This window comes from Poecilia mexicana, unplaced genomic scaffold (assembly GCF_051168715.1).
Source record: "Poecilia mexicana isolate PSO_F unplaced genomic scaffold, ASM5116871v1 scaffold_3, whole genome shotgun sequence".
Lineage (NCBI taxonomy): Eukaryota > Metazoa > Chordata > Actinopteri > Cyprinodontiformes > Poeciliidae > Poecilia > Poecilia mexicana.
This window is the reverse complement of record NW_028263372.1, coordinates 1,869,681-1,882,909: the sequence shown is the minus strand read 5'-3', so window position 1 is coordinate 1,882,909 and position 13,229 is coordinate 1,869,681. Positions and strand designations below refer to the sequence as shown.

General features: G+C 40.3%; 1 protein-coding gene across 2 annotated transcripts in view; it reads left to right on the top strand.

Annotated features, from left to right (window-relative positions):
• LOC106907994 (protein jagged-2-like) overlaps positions 1-13,229 on the top strand; it is a 117,179-nt gene that overhangs the window by 47,234 nt on the left and 56,716 nt on the right. The window lies entirely within an intron of this gene.

The window sequence follows — 13,229 nt, the reverse complement described above, 5'->3', positions numbered from 1 at the left end:
CCAAAACTCAATTCACACCTTAGTCCTGTTAAGGAAGAATTTCTAAAATAGTTAACTTTGGAAAAAAGTTGGCTCTCTCACTTCCTTTAGATCCCAGGTCCTCTCGGCGGGCCACGTGTAGGCGCAAGGAAAACAACAATGCGTGTTGACGTCACAGAATTACAGAATTTAATCCAATAAGAAACAACTTATGAATTAACAACAAAACTGCAGAACATCAGAAACATACATTCATTACCTGAGACAAAAAGATAAAAAAGAAAAGGCAAAGACGCGTTTTTGGAGAGAGCTGGTGCAAAAAAGGCAAAATAGTGGCAGCTATCTGACTCATTACTCCTGGGCACGAGCTTTTATAATGTAGGTGTGTCTTTCCTTTTTAATATATTCAATTAAGGCGTACCTCCGCTTGACCAACTGGAAGCTACCTTGGACACTCAGAAAAACTTAGAACTTCCCCTAATGTACTGCTGTGAACAAAGGCCATTTGCTCTTTTGTTTAACAAACGAAGAGGAGAGCCTCATCCTGAACTCCTGCGGTTTTAAAACCATCTAAATAAAAGATATACAGAGAAAAGGATTTCACAGATATGTGTGAAAGCCGGAGTCTCTCCCGCTATCTCTCCCTACATAAATTCTCAGGAACAAACTTAAATTTTGTAATTAATTTAAGGAAAGTTTATGTTAACAAACCCAGTCTTGCTCTTCTGCACTCAGCATCCCAAAAGATTGAGTCCTGCCTTAAACCAAAAATAACACATAAAATCAACAGAACAAAATGAGGTACAATTCCTTTTTCTAACCTATAAAATATAATATTCAATCCTAAGTATACAAGTTAACACAATCATTTTCCAAAACCCCATTTAGCATAAATCCTGAGTAATTTTCTAATACTAAACAAAACATTTTCATTTAATTCTAACATTCAGAAATAATACAGTTTTCAAATCCATTCATCATCGTCTAAATTAATTCTAGAACTAAATAATACAATTTTCAGTCAGAGCATACCATCAATAACTAAAAGAAATATCTTGTAAATTAACTGTTAGTGGTTCAAAATCTTCACACAACCCAGATGTTCACAGAAGAATTCTGATCTCCTGTGAACTCGGCAAGTTCCTGTTTCCCAAGGTAATTTAAATGATACTGGCCTCTACTTTCCTGCGTGATTCTTGAGAATAGGGACAAAATGGGTTTTAATTTTCCCATATTTTTTTTAAATTATTTCTCAACCTTATGTATGCAAATATGACAAATAATGTTTAGAAAATATGAAGATGCTAAGGTACAGGCTCCCAGTTGCGAATTTTTTTAAAAAAAATTACATTTTTAATCGACCTGACCCAAAACTTTGTCATCACCATCTGACAAAAATAAATCTAAAATGATTTTTAAAATACCCCATTAGTGATATTTTTACTCAATTTACAGACAAATGCTTCTCAAGAAATAAAATAAATATTATTTAAAACAAAAAACAAGAAAAAGTCCATCTGATGGAGTTGACAGTGCATGACGGAGTTGACACAGAACTGAAGGTGGTGACAAACTAGTGAGTAAAATGAAAAACTTGGTACATGTGAAGTAATGCAATTCATGTAAAATACATTAAAATGAATTAGTTGCACAATTAAGTGAGATTTGACAACAATTTCACTGAAAGAGTCAGAAAAACTCTGACGGAGTTGACATCTGACAGAGTTGACGAAATGCCAAACTACCTCAATTTATATGATGTTATTCTGAAGGAGGCCATATTGTAGCTCGTCAGGTCCATGAAATCTTTACATTATACCAAAATTAAGCTTTTATTTTGCAAAATTTCATCAAAGTTTTGTAAATTGTCAGTTATGGAGTTGACACATCATGGTTGTGACAAACAACTTAGGAATAAAACAGAAGAAAAAACTAAAGAATAACTTAAGCTAACCGGAGCTAACTAGCCCTCCTAGCAAAGGAAGAGAAAAGACAACGTCATGGGGTCCTCAGAAGTTCTGGTGCCCCCCAATAATGCCTGATTTTTTTTTTACATTCTTTTCATTTCTGACGGTGTTGACAAAAACTAAGGACAAATTTCAACGGAGTTGGAAAATATCTAAAAATTATTTTTAATTCAATTTATTGATACTTTTATAATTATTTATATGACTACTTATACTTAATTGTCATAATATATAATTTTAGTATTTCTTTAATTGTTTTAAACTATAAGAATGTGTTGAGTTCTGCTCCTGGACAAGGGCTTTTACAGGCATCATCCACCGACTACAATGTTTAAAATAAAAAAATATTCAGCAAAAAAAAGAAAAATATACATTGTTGTGCTCACATGACCCAGGTTAGTTTAGTTAGATATTTGAAAAAAATATATTTTGTGTATATTTTATTCAAATTTCATGCTTTATCCATAGGACCTGTTTTGTCCCTATTCTCAAGAATCACTGATTAATCCATGGCCTCTTGTCCTATGTGTTACAACCACAGGGGTCCAAGGAGAAGCTCTACAGATCACCCCATTTTCCCTGGTACTTTTGAATACTTACCCAGCCATAGTTTAATTTTAAATCACTAACAGAAACCTGTTCAAAGTTTAAAGATTTGTTCAAAAAGATTAAACTGTATTAAACACTAAAAATAATCATTTTTCTCAACAGTCCTAAATCTAAGCCTACATCCAAAAACATAATTTCCCCTTGTGGGGACCAGGTTTCAGTCCCCACCAGGCACAGTGTGTCTCCACAATGTAATATGTCAGAAAAATGGGCCCCACAACGCATCAAATACATTGAAAACATAACATTCAGTCCGTTACGATATTGGGTTTTCAGGCTTGATATTTATTTTGCGATTAATAAGCGCTCCCCTGAACACAGCGGTGTTGATTAATTAATTTTAAATTCCTGCTCTGCTAGTTATTTTGGTAATGGAACCAAAACGCACAGAATTGCGCATCACCTTGTTGAAACAATAATTACTGAGTGTCATGGGGCGGTGTTGGGAAGTGGTGAGAACGAACGCAGGAGTCCAGGTTATGAAGAAAGTGAATATTTTAATAATGAAAACTCAGGAACACAGGAACAAGGAGGTAATCACAGGAACTAGAAACAGCTGGGCACAATCAACAGGGGAGACAGGACAACATAGAGACTATCAGGAAACAGAACCAAACACAGAAAAACCTCGAAATAAATGTACAAAGAACTCAAATCACAACACTGAGATTGTTCGTTGGGTCATTAATTTGAACACGTTTTGTTGATTTTGTTTTGTTGTTGTTGTTCTTTAATAAAGTTACGAATATTTTGATAAGGAGTCAGAGGAGGAGGACGTGCTGGTCTCAGAACCCGGGCGGTGTTCAGTTTGTCACCTAATGCCGAGATCGACTCAAAACCTTCAGCGATCTACGTATTATTGCACCCCTGCTGTAGCAAAGAACAGTTCAGAAACAATATGAAATTAGAAAAAAGCTAATCATTAATTGATTAAGTCGTGTTTACATTGTTTTTGAAAAACTCATCAGTCATGGCTGATGGGTGCACTTTTTTACAGCAGACAGCCACTCCCCTCTCTTGCAGGTACTGCGTACCCCCGCTAAATCTTTTAGGGGTACGCAGTACCCGACCGTACGCGCCTGCTTCCACCCCTGACTACAACACACGCCCATGCAAAACTCATTAACCTACTTAATCGCTAAGTCAGCATGTCATATAGCTGTTAATAGCAAAGTGTATGACAATCTACGTCATGATTCTATGTTGCTGATTAATTAAAATCTTATGGTAATGGCAGCGTATAGTTGTCTAATAGATATACCTGTCAGTATGTGTTAAGCTTATGATGATCTGACGGTATATAATATAATGATATGACAGAACACCTGGTGGAGCCCTGCCAGCATGCCTAGATGGGCCCCATATGGGGAAAAGGAGGGCAGAGCAGATGGGTCCCATATGGGTTTGTCCGCGGGTTCCACGGTGGCCCCACATGGGCAATGTGGGCCCTACATGGGCCCTACATGGTGGTGGGCCCAGATGGGTTTGCCCATTTAGGGCCCATGTAGGCTATAAAATTCCCTTCTCACCTTCCGCGGGTGGTCTCTTTCATCCTCTGAGCTTGGGTCCTCTACCAGAGGTCTGGGAGCTTATCTTATCTTATATTGGGAGTTGGGTGCATTGTTTGACTCCTGCTAATAGGTCACTAATTGTGTGGACACATGCTATTAAAGTTGCTTTCTTGACCAAATATATGTCCTTAACATCCATTTTAAGGTAATATCTTTATTTATCAGAAAGCATAGTCCTCCCATGTCTCTTCTTGCCATCAGATGTCTGATGTTGTTCCTGGAATCTGTTTTAGCCTGGTATTTCTCCAGTTTCTCATGCTCCTTTTTCCTGATGTTGTAGTCACTTGGTATTGCTACATCCACCACAATGGCTTTCCTCTGTTCTTTATCCACCACAATGTCCGGTTGGTTCGCCATTACCATCTTGTCTGTCTGGATCTGGAAGTCCCACAGGATCTTAGGTCGGTCATTCTCCACTACCTTTGGGGGTGTTCCCCACTTTGATCTTGGGGTTTCCAGTCCATATTCTGCACAGATGTTTCTGTACACTATGCCCGCCACAGCTGTGCGGACGGCCTTCCCTCTCCTTGTAACCATCCGGCCACACTTCTCTAGTCCGAATGACATCCCGATGTCAGTGCTCAATGATCCTGGTGGTGTGGATCAGTGAGTCCATGTCTTGCTCACTCTTGGCAGCTTGATGTCATCCATGTAGAGGAGGTGACTGATTGTGGCAAGTGGTTTGCAGTTGGCTTCAAGGCCCACAGCCCCATTGAGTTTGCAATGAAGCCTCTTAGAGTCCTATTGATGTTGTACATCTCTAAGCATTCAATGATCCAAGTGTGTGGCATTGAGTCATAGGCTTTCTTGTAATCAATCCAAGTGGTGCACAGGTTGGTGTGTCGGGTTTTCCAGTCTCGGGCGACTGTGTGGTCTACAAGGAGTTGGTGTTTGGCTCCTTTGCTGTTTATGCCGATGCCCTTCTGTGCCGTGCTCATGTATTTATCCATGTGTCCGCTTATCTTAGCCGCTATGATGCCTGATATGAGCTTTCATGTTGTAGAGAGACAGGTTATTGGCTGATAGTTGGATGGGACTGGTGTTCCTTCGGGCCATGATTCTCTCTCTCAGGTCAGTTGCTGCCTCGTTCAGCTTTGATGGTTCGTTCATTACCCAGTCTCTGGGGTAGTTGTAGTTAACTCCCCCCTGTCCTGACATCCAGGCTCCTCCCCCTTGCTGTAGCATTTGTGTTGTACCTCGTCAATCTCAAGTTGTGATAGCAGTTGCCGTTTGCGGATGTTGGAGACTGGGGACTCATTGTAGACTGGGGATGTCGAACTAACCATTTTTCCCACATCCTTTGCATGTAGCCTCTGACTAGGGTTACTTGAGTAGTAGCATTCCAACAGATCCAGGTTTTCACCTCTCGCCCATTTCCGTCTTGTTCCAGTAGCCCATTTTTCATCAAGGTGCTCTGGTTCCCCAGCACCTGACGCAGACCTTGTTTGGCCAGGCGACGCCTGAGAGCCGGCATGTTATGCATATCTCTCATGGTATGAGGTAGGCTATATAGCTCCAAGGGTCTTGCCTAAGGACCCACAATGGATAGCTCAATTTCACTTTTTTGCCCCAGCCTGGATTCGACCCCGAGTCTCCCGGGTGGAAGACTGGTGACTTACCCATATATATATATATATATATATATATATATATATATATATATATATATATATATATATATATATATATATATATATATATACACACACACACACAGTGGTGGGAAGTACAAGTACTTCGTTACTGTACTTAAGTACAGTTTTCGTGTACTTTACTTAAGTAAAGTAAAGTAAAGACGGAAATGGGCGAGAGACGAAAACATGGATCTGTTGGAATGCTACTACTCAAGTAACCCTAGTCAGAGGGGTTACATGCAAAGACTGAGGGTGGAATGGTTACTTCGACACCCACAGTCTACAATGACTGCCAAACAACTAGTAGCTCAGTGCTCCAACATCCGCAAACGGCAACTGCTATCACAACTTGAGATTGACGAGGTACAACACAAATGCTACGGCAAAAGGGAGGAGCCCAAAGGTAAGGTCAGGGGGGAGTTAACTACTCCCCACCCCGAGACTGGGTATGCAGCCCCAGTAATGAACGAACTATCAAAGCTGAACGAGACAGCAACTGACCTGAGAGAGAGAATCGTGGCCCGAATGAACACCAGGCAACCCCGACGCCAATTACAACGGCTGAGTGAAGTACCATCAGAAAGTCTCATTCAAGATGTGAATGCAGCATTGAGAACAATCCCTACCAACACCATAACAGAAACCAATGAGCTGATATACAACTCAGCATCAGTGATCCTTGAAATGCTCGGCTATAAGAGCAACCATGAGACCCAATATCCATCATGGAAAAGACGGTTAGAGGCTAAGATCAAGATAACAAGGAGGGAAGTGAGCCAGCTGTCAGAGCTCCTAAGGGGTGCAATGAAAAGATCAGTACCCAAGAAGTACAGCCAGATGTCCATACCTGAAGCACTCGAAACTGCCAAACAAAGACTCCAAGCCTTGGCCAGCCGCCTAAAGAGATACACAAGAGAGAATGAAGCCAGGAGGATTAACCGGCTCTTCTCCACCCAACCAGCTAAAGTGTACTCTCTATGGCAGGGTACTAACAACAGAGCAGACCCACCAAGGCTGGAGACTGAACAATACTGGAAAGGCATATGGGAAAGGGAGGCATCCCACAACAGCAATGCACAGTGGCTAACCTCTCTGCGAGAGGACCACAGCAACCTCCCTGAACAAGCCCCGGTAACCATCACTGTGGCAGATGTCCAAGAAAGAGTCTCGGGTATGAAAAACTGGACAGCACCAGGGCCTGACATGATCCATACCTACTGGCTAAAGAAACTCACTGCCCTCCATGAGCGACTGGCAGTTCAACTGAACCAGCTGCTACAGAATGGGACTCACCCTGAATGGTTAACTGAAGGGCGCACAATCCTGATCCAGAAGGATCCCTCAAAGGGTTCAGTCCCATCCAACTATCGGCCAATAACCTGTCTCTCTACAACATGGAAGCTCATGTCAGGCATCATAGCGGCTAAGATAAGCGGACACATGGATAAATACATGAGCACGGCACAGAAGGGCATCGGCATAAATAGTAGAGGAGCCAAACACCAACTCCTTGTAGACCACACAGTTGCCCGAGACTGCAAAACCCGACACACCAACCTGTGCACCGCTTGGATTGATTACAAGAAAGCCTATGACTCAATGCCACACACCTGGATCATTGAATGCTTAGAGATGTACAACATCAATAGGACTCTAAGAGCCTTCATTGCAAACTCGATGGGGCTGTGGAAAACCACCCTTGAAGCCAACCGCAAACCACTTGCACAAGTGTCCATCAAATGTGGCATATACCAAGGAGATGCTCTGTCCCCACTGCTGTTCTGCATAGGCCTGAACCCCCTCAGCCAAATCATCAACAAGACTGGCTACGGATACCGACTTAAGAATGGGGCCACAATCAGTCACCTCCTCTACATGGATGACATCAAGCTGTACGCCAAGAGCGAGCGAGACATCGACTCACTGATCCACACCACCAGGATCTACAGCACTGATATTGGGATGTCATTCGGACTAGAGAAGTGTGGCCGGATGGTTACAAAGAGAGGGAAGGTCGTCTACACAGAAGGGGTCTCACTCCCAGAAGGAACAATAGCAGACATAGAGCACAGCTACAAGTACCTGGGAATACCACAAGCAAATGGCAACCTCGATGAGGTCACAAGGAAAGGAGCCACAGCCAAATACCTCCAACGAATAAGGCAAGTCCTGAGAAGCCAGCTCAATGGCAAGAACAAGATCCGTGCAATAAACAGCTATGCCTTACCAGTAATCAGATACCCTGCCGGAATAATTAGCTGGCCAATGGAAGAGATGAAGGCCACGGATGTTAAGACTCGGAAGCTACTAACCATGCATGGAGGGTTCCACCCCAAATCCAGCACCCTGAGACTGTACACGAGCCGTAAGGAAGGAGGCAGAGGACTAGTGAGTGTGAGAGCCACTGTCCAGGATGAAACATCCAAGATCCATAAATACATCAAGGACAAAGCCTCAACGGACGATGTGCTCAGCGAATGTCTCAGGCAATGGGGAACAGAGGACAAGGTGCTGGAGGAACCATCATGGGAGGACAAGCCCCTACATGGGATGTACCACCGACAAATAACTGAAGTGGCTGATATCAGGAAATCCTACCAATGGCTGGAGAAAGCTGGACTCAAGGACAGCACAGAGGCCCTCATCCTGGCTGCACAGGAACAGGCCCTAAACACCAGAGCAATAGAAGCTCAGATCTACCACACCAGACAAGACCCAAGGTGTAGGTTGTACAAGGAGGCCTCTGAGACAGTCCAGCACATAACAGCAGGGTGCAAGATGCTGGCAGGGAAAGCGTACATGGAACGACATAACCAAGTGGCGGGCATAGTGTACAGGAACATCTGTGCAGAATATGGACTGGAAGCCCCGAGGTCAAAATGGGGGACACCCCCAAAGGTGGTGGAGAATGACCGAGCTAAGATCCTGTGGGACTTCCAGATCCAGACAGACAAGATGGTAATGGCGAACCAACCGGACATTGTGGTGGTGGATAAAGAACAGAGGAAAGCCGTTGTGGTGGATGTAGCAATACCAAGTGACCACAACATCAGGAAAAAGGAGCATGAGAAACTGGAGAAATACCAGGGCCTCAGAGAGGAACTGGAGAAGGCCTGGAAGGTGAAGACCACAGTGGTGCCTGTGGTCATCGGGGCCCTCGGGGCAGTCACCCCCAAACTGGAGCAGTGGCTCAAACAGATCCCAGGAACAACATCAGACATCTCAGTCCAGAAATGTGCAGTTCTAGGCACAGCCAAGATACTGCGCAGAACCCTCAAGCTCCCAGGCCTCTGGTAGAGGACCCGAGCTCAGAGGATGAAAGAGACCACCCACGGAGGGTGAGAGGGGAATTTTTTTTTTATACACACACACACAGTGGTGGGAAGTACAAGTACTTCGTTACTGTACTTAAGTACAGTTTTCGTGTACTTTACTTAAGTAGATTTAATAATGGATACTTTCTACTTTTACTCCACTACATTTTACAGTATCTGTACGTTCTACTTCATTACATTTCTACAAAACTGTCGCGTTACTCGTTACATCCACGTCGCATTGAGCTTTTTTGTCCGTTAAAATGTGAAGTTCAGGGCCTTAAGGTGGTGCCGTAAAATCCAAGCAGTAACGTGACATAGTGTCTATTGTCACCCATCGCCTCCACCTTTACTCGCACACGGAGCTCCAGACATGCGCAGTGGTGGATATCCGTCTTATCGTCAGTAATATAATAGCGCTGCATAAACCATAAGATATGGTGACATGTAAAATCAGCAGTGCTTCGCTTTCACAGACGGTGGGGACTTCGTCCAACTTTTAGCGTAACTTGGAAGGAAAGCTTAAAGAAAGGTAAGATCTGTGGACGTGATGCTAGCAAAGCTAGCTGTACTGACTGAGACACATGTTGCATCTGCGATGAACAAAAGTTGTCACTCATGCCATTATGTGTTGACTGAGGTGTCTCATATATGGGACAACGCTGTGACCAAAGTGCAATATAGTAATATGACATTCAGGAACGATCCGATTCTTCTGGACGGATCTTTACTAAGCCCTAAGGACTGAAGCCTCACTGAGAGCCGTTCTTTGTTCTTGTGTACACTGCAGTAGCTAACACATACACATGTTTATTTAATTGCCGAATAAGTAAAAGTTGAATGAACACAGAGCATGCTCATTGATTGATTTTGTCTCCTGTCATGGTGGCAAACATTGCAGTGGGAGGGAGGGTGAGAACAGTCACGGTGCTCCTTCTGCTTGGTTTCTTGTTGCGCCGTTGGACAGTATTCATAGTTGAACGTTATTTACCATTAATTGCGATGTTTCAGTTGTGGTTTCTGACATGGGCAATATGGGCAACCGTCCAGGGTGTTATTTTTCTAGGGATAGCAGGAGACCTCTGCGGATTGTAGCACAGCAATGAAAGCAAAGCAGAATGAAATGAGTTTTAATTGATACTGGTTAAATAAATTTCAGCTCTAAGTATTTAACATCTAGGTGTTTTTATGGGAATGTGGATCTTTCAGATAAATCTGAGAACCAATTTTGATAGGTAAACTTAATTTTATTGTGTCATGTAACGTAAGGCACTGGTCTTGGTCTCGGGTTCGGTGGTCTTGACTACAACTCTGCTACGTGGCTCCTTGGTTGCATGTTCTCCCTCACCCACCTTCTTTCCATCCCCTTTCTGTTGGATTTCTTTCTAAATAAATGTCACTAATGAAGTTCATGCTATGTTAGGACAGGAGACAAGATGTTTCCATCCCTGAAATTATGATGCATAGAATCACATGTCTAAGTATAAACTGTTACAGAGAATAAACAAAATAAGAACATGTTTAATCTGTGGCATTGTTCATTAAAATGGCACATTTCTTATGTATTAAAATGAAATACGATCTGTTCACTTAATGATATTAGCGATTTAGGTTATGTATTCAGCAAGTACTTTTACTTTTCAGTGATTCTTGAGAATAGGGACAAAATGGGTTTTATTTTTCCCATTTTTTTTTTTATTATTTCTCAACCTTATGTATGCAAATATGACAAATAATGTTTAGAAAATATGAAGATGCTAAGGTACAGGCTCCCAGTTGTGAATTTTTTTTTAAAAATTACATTTTTAATCAACCTGACCCAGAACTTTGTCATCACCATCTGACAAAAATAAATCTAAAATGATTTTTAAAATACCCCATTAGTGATATTTTTACTCAATTTACAGACAAATGCTTCTCAAGAAATAAAATAAATATTATTTAAAACAAAAAACAAGAAAAAGTCCATCTGATGGAGTTGACAGTGCATGACGGAGTTGACACAGAACTGAAGGTGGTGACAAACTAGTGAGTAAAATGAAAAACTTGGTACATGTGAAGTAATGCAATTCATGTAAAATACATTAAAATGAATTAGTTGCACAATTAAGTGAGATTTGACAACAATTTCACTGAAAGAGTCAGAAAAACTCTGACGGAGTTGACATCTGACAGAGTTGACGAAATGCCAAACTACCTCAATTTATATGATGTTATTCTGAAGGAGGCCATATTGTAGCTCGTCAGGTCCATGAAATCTTTACAGTTTACCAAAATTAAGCTTTTATTTTGCAAAATTTCATCAAAGTTTTGTAAATTGTCAGTTATGGAGTTGACACATCATGGTTGTGACAAACAACTTAGGAATAAAACAGAAGAAAAAACTAAAGAATAACTTAAGCTAACCGGAGCTAACTAGCCCTCCTAGCAAATGAAGAGAAAAGACGACATCATGGGGTCCTCAGAAGTTCTGGTGCCCCCCAATAATGCCTGATTTTTTTACATTCTTTTCATTTCTGACGGTGTTGACAAAAACTAAGGACAAATTTCAACGGAGTTGGAAAATATCTAAAAATTATTTTTAATTCAATTTATCAATATTTTTATAGTTATTTATATGACTACTTATACTTAATTGTCATAATATATAATTTTAGTATTTCTTTAATTGTTTTAAACTATAAGAATGTGTTGAGTTCTGCTTCTGGACAAGGGCTTTTACAGGCATCATCCACTGACTACAATGTTTAAAATAAAAAAATATTCAGCAAAAAAAAAGAAAAATATACATTGTTGTGCTCACATGACCCAGGTTAGTTTAGTTAGATATTTGAAAAAAATATATTTTGTGTATATTTTATTCAAATTTCATGCTTTATCCATAGGACCTGTTTTGTCCCTATTCTCAAGAATCACTGTTTACTTAAGTATTTTTAAAAGCCAGTACTTTTTTTACTTTTACTTAAGTAAAATGTTAATGTGGTACTTTGACTTTTACTTGAGTACATTTTTGACTGTGTAAATGTACTTTTACTTAAGTACATTTTTTGAGTACTTTCTCCACCACTGTGTGCATATATATATATATATATATATATATATATATATATATATATATATATATATATATATATATATATATATATATATATATATATATATATATATGTATAGTAGGTGTCAGGTTACACTGTTTTGCATTCAATGTTGTGGGAAAAAAGATATTCATGCTCTTAATATCTGATTTGCCATAACTATTTCTTGAATTCATGATCACCAGCTGGGGTAGCAACAGGGGTGGCAAGGCTTAAATATTATATTACTGCTTGCAGTAATATAATAAATATTATTATATTACAAAATATCTGGTACCATTCATGTGAAAGCAATATTATGTGTTATCTTATATTGGGAGTTGGGTGCATTGTTTGACTCCTGCAAATAGGTCACTAATTGTGTGGACACATGCTATTAAAGTTGCTTTCTTGACCAAATATATGTCTTTAACGTTGTCCATTTTAAGGTAATATCTTTATTTATCAGAAAGCATAGTCCTCCCATGTCTCTTCTTGCCATTTCTTGAATGAAATACAAAATAGAGGCCACTAGCAAAATAAATGTATTTGTGCTGAAGCACTCAGATATAGGCTATGTAGACTGTAATGATGCATCCAGCTCGCAAAATATGATAATACACAATACTGATGCAGAGATGACACACAAATAAAGTAAAGGTTTCATAAATTACCATTTGTCATGTTTTAAAGAGTCAGTAGTTGGCCAATAGTTTTCTAGAGACGATTATTTTTTAGTTTTTATGTTTGTCTAACTTTAAAGAAATTAAGTAGCACCTTCCAAGACACTAGTTTAATGATACATTTTTTTTAACTTGGTGTGATGCTAGATTTGATATACAACTTTTACATTGTTATCTTCAAGCTCCACTCTGTGGTGATGTACATTGATGTAGTTAATTTAAGTTCTGTTTTAACAATGCAGAGACTCTGAGATGGATGAGAATCCATTCTAATTCCAAGATTTGTAACAGTGGTGGAACGGGGGATGTCTTGTCCAGAAAAGAAGATTGTCATCAAAGTTGAAGATTGAACCTAGTGAGGTGTTCCAATCAAAATGGCCTCAGTTTTGGAGCAGTTT